Source organism: Carcharhinus amblyrhynchos, chromosome 21 (assembly GCF_965287045.1).
Source record: "Carcharhinus amblyrhynchos chromosome 21, sCarAmb.v2.hapA, whole genome shotgun sequence".
Taxonomy (NCBI): domain Eukaryota; kingdom Metazoa; phylum Chordata; class Chondrichthyes; order Carcharhiniformes; family Carcharhinidae; genus Carcharhinus; species Carcharhinus amblyrhynchos.
Window position 1 is genome coordinate 2,533,594 of NC_137344.1, and position 20,758 is coordinate 2,554,351.

A 20,758-nucleotide genomic window follows, 5' to 3' on the forward strand; every position below is an offset into this window, starting at 1 on the left:
GGTGGTAAAAGAGGGGGAGGTGTGGCATTGTTAGTTAGGGACAGTATCACGGCGGCAGAAAGGACATTTGATGAACACTGGTCTACTGAGGTAGTATGGGCTGAGATTAGAAACAAGAAAGGCAAGGTCACCCTGTTGGGAGTTTTCTACAGGCAGCCAAAAAGTTCCAGAGATGTAGAGGAAAGGATTGTAAAGAAGATTCTGGATAGGAGTGAAAGTAACAGGGTAGTTGCTATGGGGGGACTTTAACTTTACAAATATTGACTAGAAAAGCTATAGTTTGAGTATTTTAGATGGATCATTTTGTCCACTGTGTGCAGGAGGGTTTCCTGACACAATATAGATAGGCCAACAAGAGGCGAGGCCACACTGGATTTGAAACGGGTTAGGTGTTAGATTTGGAGGTAGGTGAGTACTTTGGTGATAGTGACCACAATTTGGTTACGTTTACATTAGCGATGGAAAGGGATAGGTATATACCGCAGGGCAAGAGTTATAGCTGGGGGAAAGGAAAGTATGATGCGATTTAGGATGCATAGGATGTGGAAAGAAACTGCAGGGGGTGGGCACAATTGAAATGTGGAGCTTGTTCACACAACAGCTACTACCTGTACCTGTCAGACAGGGAGGAAGAGGTCAAGTGAGGGAAACGTGGTTTACTAAAGAAGTTGAATCTCTTGTGAAGAGGAGGAAGACTTATGTCAAGATGAAAGTTCAGTTAGGGCACTTGAGAGTTACACGTTAGCCAGGAAGGACCTAAAGAGAGAGCTAAGAAGAGCCAGGAGGGGACATGAGAAGTCTTTGGCAGATAGGATCAAGGAAAACCCTAAAGCTTTCTACGGATGTGTCAGGAATAAAAGGATGACTAGAGTAAGATTAGGGCCAGTCAAGGACAGTAGTGGGAAGCTGTGCATGGAGTCCAAAGAGATGGGAGAGGCACTAAATGAATATTTTTCGTCAGTATTCACACAGGAAAAAGACAATGTTGTTGAGGAGAATACTGAGATACAGGCTATTAGACTAGACAGGATTGAGGTACATAAGGAGGAGGTGTTAACAATTCTGGAAAGTGTGAAAATAGATAAGTCCCCTGGGCTGAATGGGATTTACCCTAGGATTCTCTGGGAGGCTAGGGAGGAGATTGCAGAGCCTTTGACTTTGATCTTTATGTTGTCATTGTCTACAGGAATAGTGCCAGGAGACTGGAGGATAGCAAATGTTGTCCCCTTGTTCAAGGAGGGGAGTAGAGACAACCCTGGTAATTAGAGATCAGTGAGCCTTACTTCTGTTGTGGGCAAAGTTTTTGAAAGGATTATAAGAGATAGGATTTATAATCATCTAGAAAGGAATAATTTGATTAGGGATAGTCAGCACGGTTTACTGAAGGGTAGATCATGCCTCACAGGCCTTATTGAGACCTTTCTGAAGGTGACCAAAAAGATGGCTGAGGGTAAAGCAGTTGATGTGGTTTATATGGATTTCAGTAAAGCGTTTGATAAGGTTCCCCACGGTAAGCTATTGCAGAAGAGACAGAGACATAGGATTGAGGGTGATTTAGCGGTTTGGATCAGGAATTGGCTAGCTGTAAGAAGACAGGGTGATGGTTGATGGGAAATATTCATCCTGGAGTTCAGTTACTTGTGGTGTACCGCAGGGATCTGTTTTGGGGCCACTGCTGTTTGTCATTTTCATAAATGATCTGGATGAGGGCATAGAAGGATGAGGTAGTAAATTTGCAGATGACACTAAAGTCGGTGGAGTTGTGGACAGTGCGGAAGGATGTTGTAGGTTACAGAGGGACAGTGATAAGCTGCAGAGCTGGGCTGAGAGGTGGCAAATGGAGTTTAATGTGGAAAAATGTGAGGTGGTTCACTTTGGAAGGCGTAACAGGAATACAGAGAACTGGGCTAATGGTAAATTACTTGCCTGCAGCAGTAGTGGACTTGCCAACATTAAGGGCATTTAAATGGTCTTTGGATAAACATATGGATGATATTGGAATAGTGTAGGTTAGATGGGCTTTAGATTGGTTTCACAAGTGGGGCAACATTGAGGGCCGAAGGGCCTGTACTGCACTGTAATGTTCTATGTTCTAAGGAGGCCATTCAGCCTATTGAGTCTGCACTGGCCACAATCCCACCCAGGCCCTATCCCCACCGCCCCAGGCATTTACCCTGACATTAAAGGGCAATTTAGAGTGGCCAATCCACCTAAATGTTTTTCAATATTCAAAAGCAGAGATTCTTTTAAACAGCCAGAACTATCAGTCAATTTAAATCACAGCACAAAACACAACAGCAGAAGCAGCAGGACATTTTTAACAAACATTTTTCAATGCATTAAATAAATATTTCAATAAATATTGGAAAAACTCAGAAAACTCTTTACAATAGTTCCATTGGATCTATTACATTATGGACCATGCATAACCTGAACACCTTATCCAAAAGATGGCACTTGTAACAGAGCAGCATTCCCTCAGTACCACATTAGAAGTATCAGCCTGGATTATTACACTCAAGTTACTGGAGTGAGATTTTGAATGTACAGAAGTGAGCACGCTGTCACTCAATGGGCCCATACTAAGAGACTGAACTGATAGCCTGAAAATTTGCATTATATCACCTTGCCTCAATTCTGTTTAAATCTTTATGATTAATTATCTATGACCCTATCTCCCAGCATATCATCATTGTGTAATGAAACTGTGTTCTGTGGTGGTGTTACGCTACACTCGTTATGAAACATTAAATGTCAGTTTTGTGAAACTGGTTTCCCTTCACTGTGGAATGTTTTAGTTAACTAAAACCTGAGTTCCACCTCTCCACACTTGTGGTTCTTGATAGATTGGTTGCTGTGTGTGTGAAATCAGCTTCCTTTCTTGGTTTTCCTAGCAGCACAATCGTTAGATTCCTCTCTTCCTCTGTCTAAGGAGAGAAATGAAGTAAATTAAGAGACTGGACTAGCACAGTGTCTGTTGGTCAAGTGAAAAGGCTACATTAACATTTATAGGCTGGATTTACGGATGTATGCACTGATAGAAAGACTCACCTGCTATGTATCTTACCAGGCTGTGTATCTGCAACAGGACTAATAAGCCAGAGTAACGAGAGTTCAATTCTCAGGACAGCAATTTCTGGTCAGCTTAAAAAATGATAGAAATAAAAATCTTGTATCAATAAAGGGGACCATAAAGTTGTTGGATTGGTGTAGAAACCTGGTTTGGTCTTTTTAGGAAAGGAAAACAGTCTTCCTTACCCAGTTTGACTCCAATCACACCGACACAGTTGGCATTTTTCTGATGGAAGATTTGAAGGGTTAATGCTTCACAGATTCTGCCTGGTCTTTTCCAGCATTTTCAGTTTTTATTTCCGATTTCCAGCATAAGCAGGATTTGACTTTGTTTGGTTGACTCTTTGACTGTGTGCTGACCCCGCAGAACCTAGAAATCCTGAGATCAATAGATTTGACTTCCGAGGGAACAAAAGGATGTGGGGATTGGGTGGAAAAGTTGAGGCTCTGCCACGATAGGATGGAATAGTGGAGCAGGCTCCGGGGACCATTTGGCTCTTGCTCCACTTTCTTACATCCTACCTACCGCTTTCCATCATCTGACCTAATTACTCCTTAAATCACTCAGTGTCATACTTTGTTTTATAATGTTCTGGTGAAGCGCCTTTTGACATTTCATTATTGTAAAGGTGCTGTATAAATTTAAGATGCTGTTACTGATGAGTTTTTGTATGACACACTACCACCACACGATCACCACAAAATGCTGGTCTTGCTGTCAACATTGTAGGCATTATCTTTAATGTTGCACGCAGTGCCCCTGTATAGTCCTAATATGTACGGCACGGTGGCACAGTGGTTAGCACTGCTACCTCACAGCGCCAGGAACCCGGGTTCAATTCTGGCCTTGGGTGACTGTCTGCACGTTCTCCCCGTTTCTGCGTGGGTTTCCTTCGGGTGCTCAGTTTCCTCCCACACTCCAAAGGAGGGTTAGATGGATTGGCCATGTTAAACTTTCCCTTTGTGTCAGGGGGATGGTGTGGTAAATAAGCGGGCTTGCGGGAATACAGCAGGGGGATGGGCCTGGGTAAGATGCTCAGTCGGAGAATCAGTGCAGGCTCGATGGGCCGAATGGATTCTATGTCTATGGATTCCGTGTACACAAGGTTGGGGACACACATTCATAAAACTAACTCAGTAAAAAACCAACCCATTACTGAGTGCCGCAATGGTCAGACCTTTCAGTAAACTCCACATTGTAATCCTAACTGCAAGGATTTAGCAGCATGAGCCAGGCTAGAACTAGGTTCGCCAATGGTCAGAATTCAGGTGATGCTCATGCTTTTGCAGTTGTGTCTAATTCATAAGTTTTTCATTGGTTGGTTGTGAATATTTGTTGTGGGGTTGGGTCTGGGTCTGGGTTTGGCAATGGTTGCACCAAATGAGAAAATGGCCAGGCTGAAAGTCAAACAGCCGAGAATTTGGATCACCTTTTTCAGTCGTGCAAGTGTGTTTAGCACATACACGTTTAACGACATTACGTGAATTACTTTGATCATGGTTAACATATACATTGGTTTAACATATACAGATTTATCAAATGCAGGGCGAAAAGCTGCAGCATGCTACGGTGCAGAGGGACCTGGGGGTCCTTGTGCATGAGTCGCAAAAACCCTGTCTGCAGGTGCAGCAGGTGATCAAGAAGGCGAATGGGATGCTGGTCTTTATAGCGAGTGGGATAGAATATAAAAGTAGGGAGGTCTTGCTGCAACTGTACAGGGTACTGGTGAGGCCACAGCTGGAGTACTGTGTGCAGTTTTGGTCGCCGCACTTGCGCAAGGATATTTTAGCCTTGGAGGGAGTACAGAGGAGGTTCACTAGGCTGATACCGGAGATGAGGGTGTTAGACTATGAAGGGAGACTAAATAGACTGCGTCTGTACTTGTTGGAGTTTAGAAGGATGAGGGGGGATCTTATAGAGGCATATAAGATAATGAAGGGGATGGATAGGGTAGAGGTGGAGAGATTCATCCCGCTCAGAAAGAACAACAGGACTAGAGGGCACAGCCTCAAAATAAGGGGGGGGGGGCAGTTTAGAACGGAGTTGAGGAGGAACTTCTTCACTCAAAGGGTGGTGAATCTCTGGAATTCTCTGCCCGTTGAAGTGGTGGAGGTTACCTTGCTAAGTATATTTAAGTCACGGGTAGATAGGTTTTTGACAGACAAGGGAATTAAGGGTTATGGGGAGAAAGCGGGAAAGTGGAACTGATCCACTTCAGAAATGCCATGATCTTATTGAATGGCGGGGCAGGCTCGAAGGGCTAGATGGCCTACTCCTGCTCCTATTTCTTATGTTCTTATTATGTTCTTATGCATGGTTTAACGTACAAATCATATGGGGTTTTTTTGTTTACTGAAAGACCAGAATAGGAAATTAGCCACCCCAGAACTCTGGTTTCAAATGGAAAAGCACAAATTAGCCCCTTTACAATAACCGATTTGGTTGTTACAATTCTGCTCCCACTGGGTTACACAAAACCACAAGAAATGAAACAAAGCATCTCCCAAAGTTAAATAATGTGAATGAAATCAGCATCTAGTTGCATGACTCCACTGTTACAATGGATTCCAAAGTATTTTCCAGTGTTGTGTTAGAGAGATTCCCTGCAGAGAATCCAGCTCAGTAATGGATGTGCAGAGCATGCTGCTGACTGCTCCAACACAGCATCTTACAGTTTGCTCTGTCTTAATGCATACATTGGTTTTAAACAATCTGGATGTTAAATCTTCTGCATATCAAACATTTAAATAGATGAATTGGCAACACAGTGGCACAATGGTTAGCGCTGCTGCCTCACAATGCCAGGACCTGGGTTCAATTCCAGCTTCGGGACACTGTCTGTGAGGAGTTTGCACGTTCTCCCCGTGTCTGCATGGGTTTCCTCCGGGTGCTCCGGTTTCTTCCCACAGCCCAATGATGTGTGAGTTAGGTGGATTGGCCGTGCTAAATTGACTCCAGTGTCAGGGGATGAGCTCGGGTAAATGCACGGGGTGAAGGAGATAGGGCCTGGGTGGGATTGTGTTCGGTACTGACTCGATGGGCCAGATGGCCTCCCTCTGCGCTGCAGGGATCCTATTTGAATAGGGAATAACAGTGATGTTAATATGAGAAACCATGTTTAAGAATGAAAGAAAGACTTTACATATTCTGCATGCTGCATACCCTGAGGACGTTCGAAAGCCCAGTGTGAGAAGCGGAGTAATTTGGAGTGTAGTCACTGCTCTGATCCAGGAACCTCAGCAGGGAGTGAACTCCCACAACAGTAATGAGATCATCACGAAAACATTTGGAAACATTGCTCCAGGAACATCTTGCCCAGGCACATTTAAAACAGCAGCGTCTCAGTTCACATCACAACCCAGAGACTTTAACACAAAAGTAACACTCGCAATTCAGTACTGAGGGAGTGCCGCACTGTCAGAGGGTCAGTGCCGAGGGAGCGCCGCACTGTCAGAGGGTCAGTGCCGAGGGAGCGCCGCACTGTCAGAGGGTCAGTGCCGAGGGAGCGCCACACTGTCAGAGGGTCAGTGCCGAGGGAGCGCCACACTGTCAGTGGGTCAGTGCCGAGGGAGTGCCGCACTGTCAGAGGGTCAGTGCTGAGGGACTGCCGCACTGTCAGAGGGTCAGTGCTGAGGGAGTGCCGCACTGTCAGAGGGTCAGTGCTGAGGGAGTGCCGCACTGTCAGAGGGTCAGTGCTGAGGGAGTGCCGCACTGTCAGAGGGTCAGTGCTGAGGGGGTGCCGCACTGTCAGAGGGTCAGTGCTGAGGGAGTGCCGCACTGTCAGAGGGTCAGTGCTGAGGGAGTGCTGCACTGTCAGAGGGTCAGTGCCGAGGGAGCGCCGCACTGTCAGAGGGTCAGTGCCGAGGGAGCGCCGCACTGTCAGAGGGTCAGTGCCGAGGGAGCGCCGCACTGTCAGAGGGTCAGTGCCGAGGGAGCGCCGCACTGTCAGTGGGTCAGTGCTGAGGGAGTGCCGCACTGTCAGAGGGTCAGTGCTGAGGGAGTGCCGCACTGTCAGAGGGTCAGTGCTGAGGGGGTGCCGCACTGTCAGAGGGTCAGTGCTGAGGGAGTGCCGCACTGTCAGAGGGTCAGTGCTGAGGGAGTGCCGCACTGTCAGAGGGTCAGTGCCGAGGGAGTGCCGCACTGTCAGAGGGTCAGTGCCGAGGGAGCGCCGCACTGTCAGAGGGTCAGTGCCGAGGGAGCGCCGCACTGTCAGAGGGTCAGTGCCGAGGGAGCGCCACACTGTCAGAGGGTCAGTGCCGAGGGAGCGCCACACTGTCAGTGGGTCAGTGCCGAGGGACTGCCGCACTGTCAGAGGGTCAGTGCCGAGGGAGTGCCGCACTGTCAGAGGGTCAGTGCTGAGGGACTGCCACACTGTCAGAGGGTCAGTGCTGAGGGAGTGCCGCACTGTCAGAGGGTCAGTGCTGAGGGAGTGCCGCACTGTCAGAGGGTCAGCGCTGAGGGTCAGCACCGAGGGAGTGCCGCACTGTCAGAGTGTCAGTGCTGAGGGAGTGCTGCACTGTCAGAGTGTCAGTGCTGAGGGAGTGCCGCACTGTCAGAGGGTCAGCACCGAGGGAGTGCCGCACTGTCAGAGGGTCAGCGCTGAGGGAGTGCCGCACTGTCAGAGGGTCAGTGCTGAGGGAGTGCTGCACTGTCAGAGGGTCAGTGCCGAGGGAGTGCTGCATTGTTGGATGTGTATCTTTGAGGAAGTCAGATTAAATGCTGACTTCCCCAGCACCCTCAGGTTGACTCACAAAATCCAGATACAAATTAAGAATTTGATAAGAATTCAAGAAAAATATGTTTTAATTGTTTTTTAAAACTATATTTCATTCAAATTCTCCTACCAAATTTGTAAGAAAATGTACGTTTGGATAAAGATGAAATGTATGTTTGATTGTCACTTTCCCATTCATGGTGACCTTAGAAATTCAAAGAAAACAAACTGAGAAGATTTAGTAAACAGGTCTGGGAACAGCCTTTGACATCCTGTATTCACTTGGGGCATCAGGAATGTGTAAATCACTAACAATTTCTGCATAGTCTCCTTGTGTTAAAAAGTTGCTTGCTGCCAAGGTCATTTCATTTTTTAGCTCCCCAGTTAAAAATATCCCTCTCTGAATGCAGTGTTAATTAAAGAAAGCTTTCTTCCTGTTAGATAAATTATAAAGATCACATTGTTCTATAAATGCAGAAAGATACCCTTAGCAGAGCTGAACCTCGCTTCTCCTTTCAACCAACTGTGACTAATCCAAAGTCCCCACTGGCTGCATAATTAAAAGGGCAACGTCTTTATGAAATATGTTGTGCAGAAAGTGTTTTGCACACAGAAAGTAATTTGACTAAGAAGGCCCCGATTTTTAAAATAAAATTAACTCGCTTATCTTATATCCCGTGTAATCCCAGAATCTCCAGAATCATCAGATGCTCCTTGCACATCTCTGCGCTTTTTGCTGTGATATCTCTCACTGTGTTTGGAACACCTCAACACTACAAACATAATGCAGCGATGTAAAGTCACAACAAGATGCAATGTGTCAATACTGGCAAACGCTTTGGAGGGATGAGGCGTATGAGATGGGAGAATTGTTCTCCTTTTAAGCAGAGGTTAAGGGGAAATTTACTTGGGGTGATCGAGTAAACGAGAAGAAACATTTCCACGAGTCGGAGGGAGGGTAACCAGAGGAGAAGAGAATTTACTGAAAAACCAGAGTGGAAACAAGCAGGAATTACTGTCACATCGAGCGATTATGATCTGGAGTACGCTGCCTGGAGGGAGGCAGTCCAATCGTAACTTTGAACAGGAAATTGAATGGATCCTTGAAAAGGAAAAGGATTATTGGGGAAGTAGCAGGAGAGTGGGGTTTCAGACACACAGGCGCGATGGGCTGAATGTTCCATTGGTGCTGTTATATTTAAATGATAAAACAATTCTTCATTAAGGGTGGCAGCCACTTAACCACACGGGCAGATAACTGGTGACCTCAGCAAGTGGCAACTGAGGGAAGTAACAGGTGTTAAACTTTACTCAGCAGATACCATTGGCCCTGGAGGATGCAATGTGTTTGCACATCGAGACAGATATAAATACACTTTAAAAAACAAATTAACACAGCCGGTTTTATTTATTTTTTCCCTGAATGTTGGTTTTACTTGTGGGAAATGAGGTTGCTTCAAGCCAAAATTGGAAATAACTATGAGAACAAACCTGCTTTCTTTAAGGACACCCAACATGTCCACGCCACATAAATACATCCGTTCAAATATAACAAAGGCCTTTTCATAAAATGGACAATTTTCTGGTCCATGTCTGAGTAAATTCACATCTCCGATAAAAAAACATACTTCATAAATTAACTTGGTCACAGTAGAGAAAGATGTAGCAGACTAGGGTTAAACGCTGGAACTCCCAGCGCTACCTTATCCGTGTCTCCCGCAGTCTGCACACACTCACTCCGGTGAAAAACTCAATTTGCCCAGTTCAGCTGCCAGGTCCTGGGGATTGACTCTGACCTAATGAGGGAAGAAGACGATTTGAGAGGGCCACAGAGAGGGAGGATGAGGGAAGGGAGGAGGAGAGGAAGGAGGGGGTGGGGAGAGTGAAGAAGGAGGGAGATGAAGAGAGTGAAGGGAAAGAGAGGGAAGGTAGGAGTGGGGGAGAGGGAGGCAAGATGGAAGGGATGGGAAGGGAGAAGAGAAACAGAGGGAGAGAGATGGGGAGGGAGAGGGATAGGGGAGTGAGAACGAAAGGAGGTGTCAGAAAAGGGGGGGTGAGGGAGAAGGATAGGGAAGGGAGGGAGAGGGATAGGGTAGGAGGAAGTAGAGGGATAGGGTAGGTAGAGGAGATGAGTAGGAGAGTGATGGAGAGGAGGGAGGAAAGGAAGGGGAGCAGGGGAGAGAGTAGAGGGGAAAGGGAGGAAAGTGACATAGTTAAAAAATGAAGACACATTTACTTTCTTAAAACATTCCAACCCTTTGGTTAAAGGAACCCAGTGGAACACACACAAAACTGGACATCAAGCGGAAACTGGACATTCAATAAAGAAACATTTGTCGCTCTGGAGACATTTGGGTGAATGAAATCATTCTCAGAGGTACATAGGAAATGGGATGAATAACTTGCTATCGTGTTGTGTGATTCTAGGAGTATGCTTCTTACTCCAGTTCCTAATGTTACAAGTTCCTTTTGTACTATCTGGATCTACTTGTCTATTAAACTGGTCAGTAATGGTAAAGAAGTCTGACCTAAGCATTATGTTTTATATACCAGACAGATCATTCGGGGATGTTGAGATAATCGTTATTAAGAACTTGAATGTTTATCTCCTAAGTTAATGAACATTAAATGGAACATACCTCTACGTCTTCCCTATTTCTTGTGTGTCTTATTATCCTGACTCCAGACATACGGAATCAGTTTGTGTCTTACTGAAGCAAATATTGGACTTCCCTATTGCTGCGGGAACAGGAAACCCAAGGCAATTTTCCACAATTGTGACTGAAATAACCTTCTTTCAATATAAAAGAAAACTTCAGATTTGGAGAAATTGACTCTCTTTGATGTTGCCATTCAATCTTTGCAACTGAGAGTCAGCACATCACTGTGCAAATGGGACACAATTTAGACAAGTAATCAAGAACATGAAAATTCAAAAGTGGTTTAACAGCCGAATAGGGTGGCATGGACAAGTTGGGCCAAAGGGCCTGTTTCCATGCTGTAAACCTCTATGACTTTAGGTAATAAAGGAGACTATCCTACAAAGTGAGCGTTAGAAGCTATCGGAAACTCCCTTGGGAAATTTTGACGTGAGGTGCGTCTCTGGACATGGTGGATGAGGTGTTGTGTGACCAGCTTAAAGATTGAGGTTTCAGTATTTGTATTTTTATTGCAACCTGGGGGTAAGAATCCTAAACATCATTGTTTCTACCCAAGCCCTCAGCTTCAACCCCAAGACCCCTTCAGAGCATTTCCTTTTCATAAAGCACAGATTGAATTCTGCAGTTTTCTATTACCCTTCAGTCTGTCTCCTTCCAGGGCTAGGCTCCGGGCATGTGTTAGTTATCAGCATGTTACACTGAGATTTCAAAAACAGGGAAATCCCGCCCACCAAAGAAATTGATAAAATTCTGCATTAGAATTGCTGAACTTTGGCCAGTGATGGCAAGAAAATGGAATTAGAGAAGTACAGAGGCTGATTAACTCTATACCTAACACTGCTGAACCTTCAGGGTGATGTTTGAAAGTATAACACAGCTTGGCCTACACAGCATGATGCTCTGATCTAAATAAATGGGCTTCAGTGATGTAGCTGAGTGGGATTATTGAACAACTGTTATATGGGGAACAGCAGCAGCCTCTCAAAGCCCTGGAATGAACAGGGAGGGGATTTTCACTCCTCGAGGTTTGGAGGAGAGTGTGAATTGGGATTGTACACCATGCCAGGCTTGAATAGTTTGCTGGCATGATGGATACTCTACTGCAGGGGTACATGATGCTTGTGTTGATGTAAAATTCATCGCTCCAGCTGCCTTGTGCCATAGCAGAAAAAACCTGCAGCTCTCTCATATTCACTCAGCAAGTGTGAATATTGACATGTCAGTAAATTAGTGTGCCTGACATTCGATTGGGGATTACAAATGCTGCTTGTCCCAGTGGGCTGGAGTATTTTCTTAATGTGAGTCTATCTTGCACCAAGGTTTAGAGATTTTAGTCTTGGTTTTGAATTCCCCTTTAAATGATGTTGTAGTTCCTGTCCTAATCAATGCTTGCAGCAAAGCAATCCCTTGCTCTAATAACTCTGTATGGAAACTATTTTTCTAACTTCCCCTTCATCCTTCAATCTGTGCCGGCTTTGTTATTAATTTACTATCCAGAGGAAACAATCTCTCAGTATTTACCCTCTCCAAACCTTTTAATCCTATCAGATCCCTCTGAACCTTCTGGATTCCAGTGACAAAGCCAACAATTCCTAGGCCTTGTTTTCAAAAGTACACCAATAATCTCTCACTCCGTGTGAATCATCTGTGCCCACATTCCAGGGTATTCCAATAAGTAGAGCTTCAGAATAACACATCACATTTCTAATGTTGTCTAACCAATGTTTTGTAAAAATTCAATCAATTCTGGTATTTTCCAGCAGAAAAATATTGACTATAAATAAAATTTCCTGGAGATATTGTTTCTGGGAGCATTTACATCCTGGGCTTTTGGTGCTGGTTTTCGCTCCCTAGTCTCAGTTGGATATGTTGTGATGTAAAGCTTGTGGGTGGGTGGTCATTGTGTTTGCTATGATGGCCACCTGGTCACAATTCAGTGTTGGCCCGTTCAGATACCTGGAAAGAGGTGTTGAAATCAGAAAGAGACTCTCCTGAATGTGCATGCCCATTGGCTGGCCTCGGAGTGCTTCTGTGTAAAGGTAAACTCACTCATCCGGGGTAAGGACTGGACCCCTAACTGAGCTGGGGGCCTGGGAGCAGCTCTTTCTGAAGAGAAATTCCCTGAGATAAATCCAATGAACCCAAAGATGTTCTCCTCCAGCCACAAAGTAGGAGGGAATGGGAATGGGATGGGAGGGAATGGGTTAGGGTAATGGAGAACGGAATGCAATGGGGTGGGTACAAGACCATGTTTAGGATCTGTTTACTGACAGGCTGGAGGTTAGATTTATCGGTTTTGACACCTCATTAACCTCGTATATTTAAAGTTTATTTATTATTGTCACAAGTAGGCTTACATTAACTGCCAAGAAGTTACTGTGAAAATCCCCCAGTCACCACACCCCAGTGCCTACTCGGGTACACTGAGAGAGAATTTAGCACGGCCTATGCACCTAACCAGCACATCTTTCAGACTGTGGGAGAAAATCGGAGCACCTGGAGGAAACCCATGCAGACACGGGGAGAATGTACAGGCTCTGCACAGAAAGCGATCCCTAATAATTAGTAATTATTAATAATTAATAATTATTCAATGAGCCAGTAACATAGTGTCTACTGTATATATTCATGTATTCAATATAAGCCAGTGTTTGAATTTAAAAGGGGATGTTGTGTTTTTAGCACTGGGACTTCACTAAGCTGCTCAGGCCCTACCTCACCAAAAACACCCCCGTTACATCTTTAGTTCCATAGAAACATAGAGGATAGGAGCAGGAGGAGGCCATTCGGCTCTTTGAGCTGGCTCCACCAATCACCACTATCATGGCTGATCATCCAATTCAACAGCCTAATCCTGTTTTCTCCCCATAACCTTTGATCCCATTTGTCCCAAGTGCCATTTCCAGCTGCCTCTTGAATACATCTCTCCAGTTTCTAATCTTCTGTTTCCTACCAATGTTGAGCACGTGTTAACATTAAAACCAAATCTTCCCTCTCTGAGGTGCTCCACAGAATGATGGGAGCCATCTTATACATGGGTTTGAAATAATTTTCAGTTTGAAAATGGGGCGGTTGTTTACCAGAATTACCTGAGAGGGAATGATAGCTTTCCCCTTGACTTGGAGTTCAGGATCATCCGCGAGTTCTTCAGCTCGATGTTGGTGGCCCGAGTCTCCTGGTTCTTCTTCATTCTCACTATCTTCATCATCCCAATTGCCTTCCTCAATCTCACTACCTTCATCGTCACTGTTTGAAGATGAGACAGAGCTGAGGCTCACTTCACATTCCCTTCAGTTTCAGTATTAATCCCACATTGTAACCAAAAGACCAGACATGAATTCCCACACTGGAACTACTTGTTTATTGTCTCCGGACATTTGCCCTGTGGGTCAGGTTTTAGTTTCAATTCATGTTTCACAGCTGGAAGCAAAATCTAAATTATAAATCAGCGCACAAAAATCAGTGTAGATAAATCGAGAAGGGAATACTAGGAAAGAATGCAGGTGTTTAGAATCTCGGTATACAGTAAGGGGCAGTTATATCTAAAAAGCAAGCATAGAATGAGATGTATTTACAATCCCAACGTAGGTGGAGGATAAGTAGAGGGAAGAAGAAGGGTGGAGGAAATGGAAGTGGGAGAGGGACAGGAGATGCAGCAGGGAGGAGGAAAAGGGTGGGCAGAAGCAGAGACTAAAGAGGGAAACAGGAAGGGTGGAGGAAACAGAGTAGAAGAAGAGAGGAAGAAAGGGAGGAGGAACAGGAGGTAGAAGATGGGAGCAGGAGGAGGAGAGAGGGAAGAGAAGGAGGAGGAGAGGAAGAGAAGGAGGAGGGGATGGACAAGGGGGAAGATGAGGAGGAGGAAGTGGAGGAGGAGAGGGAGGAAGAGGAGGAGGCAGTTGTTCTGATGGTAAGTTTGATAGCTGCATTGGCCTGGCTGCCGGGTTTATGGAAGTGGAGTGATTTAAATATGAGAGTGTTGTGATCAGTGAGACAACCACTGGGCTACAGTCAACCCCATCCTATCCACTGCCTGAAGATTCCCCTTTGGAGTTGTATAATGTTCTGGTTGAAAGTTGCATTGGTTCTCTGTTTTTCTATAAATCTCATCGGAAACAAAATGGTCTAAAATTGAGTTTAGGACACCAGTACTGATCTGAGTTAGCAATGAATGGCTGGAGTTTTCATGGACAAAATTCCTTGGGGTATCACTGAACAACACAGCTGATATTTATCTTCCATTACAACAGTTGGCTGAAAATGGCTTTAGAATGTCCTGAAGTACTGAAAGGTGCTACATAAATGCAAGTCTCCTCCATCTGTTTCCTGTGGATAGCCCATTGGCCTTTGAGTCATGCAGAATGTGGGTTCAAATCCCACTCCAGAAACTTAAGCCCACAATCCAAAATGTTGTGCTCCCAGTGTACTAGTGAGAACACCACACTATTTAGTACCTTGTACCACTTTGTGCCACAGTGGTTAGCACTGCTGCCTCACAGAGCCAGGGACTTGGGTTCAATTCTGCCCATGGGTCACTATCTGTGTGGCGTTTGCACATTCTCCCTGGGTCTGTGTGGGTTTCCTCTGGGTGCTCCAGTTTCCTCCCACAGTCCAAAGATGTGCAAGTTAGGTGGATTAGCCATGCTAAATTGCCCATTAGTGTCAGGGGCACTAGCTAGGGTAAATACATGGGGTTATGGTGATAGGGCCTGGGTGGGATTGTTGTCGGTGCAGGCTCAGTGGGTCAAATGGCCTCCTTCTGTACTGTAGGGACTCTATGATTCTATGTACCAATTCTGCATAAAGGAATAAGTTACTCTTGGGTGACAAGGAAACAGCTAAATCTGAAAACTTGCACTTCTAGAGTATCTCCAAGGAAGGAATCACAGCATCTGAACCTGAATCTGTAGTCTGAGGGCAGCCTCACAAAAACATTCCTGATGTTATAATGACAATGCAAGGTGTTGGGAAACTCCTGTGTAACAAAAGAGTAACTAGGGAAAGAGTAAGGCTTCTTAAGGATTAACAAGGTCATCTATGTATGGATCCACAAGAGATGGGTGAGATCCTAAATGAATATTTCTCATCAGTATTTACTATTGAGAAAAGCATGGATGTTAGGGAACTTGGGGAAATAAATATGATGTCTTGAGGAGTGTACATATTACAAAGAAGGAGGTGCTAGAAGTCTTAAAGCACATCAAGGTAGATAAATCACTGGGACCCAATGAAGTGCATCCCAGGACATTGTGGGGGGCGAGGGAAGAATTGCAGGTGCCCCAGCAGAGACATTTGATTCATCGATGGTCACAGGTGAGGTGCCTGAAGATTGAAAGGTGGCAAATGTTGTGCCTTTGTGTAAGAAGGGCTACAGGGAAAAGCCTGGGAACTACAGGCCAATGAGCCTCACATCTGTGGTCAGTAAGTTGTTAGAAGGTATTTTGAGAGACAGGACCTACAGGCATTTAGAGAGGCAAGGACTGATTGGGAACAGTCAGCACGGCTTTGTGAGTAGAACATCATGTCTCACAAATTTGATTAGTTTTTTGAAGGGGTGATCAAGAAGGTAGATGAGGGCAGTGCAGTTAATGTTGTCTACATGGACTTAGCAAGGCCTTTGACAAGGTACATGCATGGTAGGTTGTTGCATGAGGTTAAATCTCACTGGATCCAGGGTGAAGTAGCCAGATGGATACAAAATATGCTTGATGACAGAAGTCAGAGGGTGGTTGTAGAGGATTGTTTTTCAAACTGGAAGCCTGTGACCAGCGGTGTGCCTCAGGGATGGGTGCTGGGTCTATTATTATTTGTCATTTATATTAATGATTTGGATGAGCATTTAGCAGTAAGTTTGCAGATGACACTAAGATTGATGGCATAGTGCACAGTGAAGAAGGTTATCTAGGATTGCATTGGGATCTTGATCAATTGGGCCAGTGGGCTGACGAATGGCAGATGAAGTTTAATTTAAATAAATGAGAGATGTTGCATTTTGGTAGATTGAACCAGGACAGGACTTACGCAGTTAATGGTAGGGCGTTGGGGAGAGTTACAGAACAAAGAAATTGAGGGATACAGGTTCATTGCTCCTTGAAAGTAGAGTCACAGGTGGACAAAGTGGTGAAGATGGCATTCAGCATATTTGGTTTCATTGGTCAGAACATTGAATACAGGAGTTGGGGACGTCCTGTTGAAGTTGTACAAGACATTGGTAAGGCTATGTTTGGAATAGTGTGCACAGTTCTGGTCACCCTATTATAGAATGGTTACTAGTAAACTAGAAAGAGTGCATAAAAGATTTAGTCGGATGCTATCAGGACTTGGTAGTTTGAGTTATAAGGAGAGGCTGGATAGACTGGGACTTTTTTCTCTGGAGCATAGGAGGCTGAGGGGTGATCTTATAGAGGTCTATAAAATAATGAGGGGCATAGATCAGCCAGAAAGTCAATACATTTTCCTAAAGGTAAAGGGGTCTAAAACTAGAGGGCACAGGTTTAGGATGAGAGTTGTCCAGAGGGGCAATTTTTTCAGAGAGAGCGGTGAGTGTCTGGAACAAGCTGACAGAGGTAGTAGAAGAAGTGGGTACAATTTTGTCTTTTAAAAAGCATTTAGACAGTTACATGGGTAACATGGGTATAGAGGGATATGAGCCAAATGTGGGCAATTGGGATTCGCTTAGGGGTTAAAGAAAGGAGCAGCATGGACAAGTTGGGCCAAAGGGCCGGTTTCCATGCTGTAAACCTCTATGATTCTATTACTCTATAACATTGATCCAGCTAAATCCTATTGATGCCTGAAGATGACTGAGCTCATTGAGTTCATAGCTAATGGCTTCAACCATACATACCCCAGCCTGCTTTCTTTGTTAACTCCTTTTCGCCAAGAACAACTGATGGCTGGAAAAACTTCCACAATCCTTAATCTCCTAGCCCTCTGAAGATTCATACATCATAGACTCCCTACAGTGCAGAAGAAGGCTATTCAGCCCATCTACTCTGCACTTACACTCCGGCATGGTATCTTACCCAGGCCGTCTCCCCTGCTCTATCCCCATTACATTTACCATGGCTAACCCATCTAACCTACGGATCTTTGTGCACTAAGGTGTAATTTAACTTGGCCAATCCACCAAACCTACACACTTTTGCACTTTCATTCATTTCAGAATAATCTGTTGAACCTTTTAAATTAATGTGTCAATTGACTGCACTCAATTTGTTGGTTTAGCTAGGTTGGCTGGAAAGCTGGTTAGTGATTCAGTGTGATGTTAAGAGCGTGGGTTCAATTCCTGTACTGGTTGAAGGGTTATTCATGAAGGCTCCACCTTCTCAACCTTACTCCTTGCCTGAGGTGTGGTGATCCTCAGGTTAAATTGTCCATAGAGTCTCTGTAGGTGGAGGTTCGGAACAGGAAGGGGTTGATAACTTTACTGGGTGGTTTCTCTCAGCAGCCCAATTGTAACAGGAATATTGAGGAACAGATAGGGAAACAGATCCTGGAGAGATGTAATAATAACAGAGTTGTCGTGATGGGAGACTTTAATTTCCCAAATATTGATTGGAATCTCCCTAGGGTAAGGGGTTTTGATGGGGAGGAGTTTGTTGGCGTGTTCAGGAGGGCTTCTTGACACAGTATGTGGATAAACTACAAGAGGAGAGGCTGTACTTGATTTGGTATTGGCTAATGAACCTGGACAGGTGTCGGATCTCTCAGTGGGAGAGCATTTGGGGGATAGTGATCATAACTCTATCTCCTTTACGCTGGCGTTGGAGAGAGATAGGATCAGACAAGCTAGGAAAGTGTTTATCTGGAGTAAGGGGAATTATGAAGCCATCAGGCAGGAAGTTAGAGGCATAAATTGGAAGGAGGTATCCTCAGGGAAATGTACCAAAGTAATGTGGCAGATTTTCAAGGAATATTTGCTTGGAGTTCTGCACGACAATGTTCTGATGAGACAGGGAAGTTTTGGTAGGTTACAGGAACCGTGGTGCACGAAAGTTGTAATGAATCTAGTCAAAAAGAAAAGAAAAGCATACAAAAGGTTCAGGGAGCTAGATAATGTCAGGGATCTAGAGGAGTATACAACTTGTGGGAAAGAACTTAAGGAAATTAGGAGAGCCAGAAGGGGTCATGAGAAGGCCCTGGCGGGTAAGATTAAGGAAAACCCCATGGCATTCTACAAGTATGTGAAGAGCAAAAGGATGAGATGTGAAGGAATAGGACCTATAAAATGTGACGGTGGGAAAGTTTGTATAGAACCAGTAGAAATAGCAGAGGCACTCAATGAACACATTACTTCAGTATTCACAGTGGAAAAGGATCTTGGTGGTTGTAGTGCAGGCTTGTGGCAGACTGAAAAGCTTGAGTATGTGGACATTAAGAAAGAGGATGTGTTGGAGCTTTTGAAAAGCATCAAGTTAGATAAGTCGCCGGGACCAGATGGGATGTACCCCAGGTAACTGTGGGAGGCGAGGGAAGAGATTGCAGCATCTCTGGCGATGATCTTTGCATCATCAATGGAGACGGGAGAAGTTCCAGAGGATTGGAGGATTGTGGATGTGGTTCCTCTATTCAAGAAAGAGAGTACAGGTAGCCCAGGAAATTATAGACCAGTGAGTCTAACCTCAGTGGTTGGTAGGTTGGCAGAGAAGATCCTGAGAGACAGGATTTATGAACATTTGGAGAGGTATAGTATGATCAAAAATGGTCAGCACGGCTTTATCAAAGGCAGATCGTGCCTTATGAGCCCGGTTGAGTTTTTCGAAGATGTGACTAAACACATTAACGAAGGAAGAGCTGTAGATATGGTTTAAATGGATTTCAACAAGGTGTTCGATAAGGTGCCCCATGCAAGGCTTATTGAGAAAGTGAGGGGGCATGGGATCCAAGGGGACATTGCTTTGTGGATTCAGAACTGGCTTGCCCACAGAAAGCAAAGAGTGGTTGTAGATGGGTCTTTTTCTGCATGGAGGTTGGTCACCAGTGGAGTGCCCCAGGGATCTGTTCTGGGACCCCTACTCTTTGTGATTTTTATAAATGACCTGGATGAGCAAGTGGAGGGATGGGTTGGTAAGTTTGCCGATGACATGAAGGTTGGAGGTGTTGTGGATAGTGTGGAGGGATGTTAGAAGTTGCACCGAGATATAGGTAGGATGCAAGACTGGGCGGAGAAGTGGCAGATGGACTTCAACCTGGATAAGTGCGTGGTGGTTCATATTGGCAGGTCAAATAGGATGACGGAATATAATATTAAGGGTAAGACTCTCAGCAGTGTGGAAGATCAGAAAGATCTTGGGGTCTGGGTTCATAGGATTCTCAAACCAGCTTCGCAGGTAGAGGCTGTGGTTAAGAAGGCGTATGGTGTACTGACCTTCATCAATCGAGGGATTGAGTTTAGGAGTCGGGAGATAATGCTGTAGCTGTATAAGACCCTGGTCAGACCCCACTTGGAGTACTGTGCTCAGTTCTGGTCGCCTCATTATAGAAAGGATGTGGAAGCCATAGAAAGGGTGCAGAGGAGATTTACAAGGATGTTGCCCAGATTGGGTGGCATGCCTTATGAGGATAGGTTTTCTCCTTAGAGAGACGAAGGATGAGAGGTGACCTGATAGAGGTGTATAAGATGTTGAGAGGTATTGATCGAGTGGATTCTCAGAGGCTTTTTCCCAGGGCTGAAATGGTCGCTACGAGGGGACACAGGTTTAAGGTGCTGGGGAGTAGGTACAGAGGAGATGTCAGGGGTAAGTTTTTCACTCAGAGGGTGGTGGGTGCGTGGGATCGGCTGCCGGCGGTGCTGGTGGAGGCGAACTCGATAGGGTATTTTAAGAGACTTTTGGATGAGTATATGGGACTTCGTAAGATAGAGAGTTATAGGTAAACCTAGTAGGTAGGGATATGTTCGGCACAACTTGTGGGCAGAGGGCCTGTTTGTGCTGTAGGTTGGAGAATTCCAGCCTCTCTCCGCCCCTCAGATGGAAGTGAAAGATTTTAGCACCATTCGAAGAAGAGCAGGGGAGTTCCCCCTCAGTATCCTGGTCAATATTTATCCTTCAAACAACATCGAAGCCAAATGTGATGGTTGCTGGTTGTGGGGACTTTCTGTGTCCAAACTGGCTGCTGTGTTTCCTACTGTACAGCAGCTCACAATTGAACCTTTCAATATTAGTTCATTGAGTGTCCTGGGAAATGGAAATTCTTTCCTTTAATCCTCACAACTCTTTTCGAGCTCTTCCTCTGTGCCTGCAAGTCTGTGCCAGCTGCCTGTTCTAATGAGAAACTCAAAAAGAAGAACACACATGAAAAACAATGAACCCC

At 45.0% G+C, this 20,758-nt stretch overlaps 1 long non-coding RNA gene across 1 annotated transcript in view; it reads left to right on the forward strand.

Annotated features, from left to right (window-relative positions):
- The window catches only part of LOC145356291 (uncharacterized), a 75,207-nt gene extending 66,636 nt beyond the window's left edge, over positions 1–8,571 (forward strand). Inside the window, exon 3 of the long non-coding RNA XR_013889112.1 lies at positions 8,477–8,571. This is a non-coding gene — a long non-coding RNA (uncharacterized LOC145356291). The remainder of the gene's footprint in view (positions 1–8,476) is intronic.
- The last annotated feature ends 12,187 nt before the right edge of the window (positions 8,572–20,758 follow it).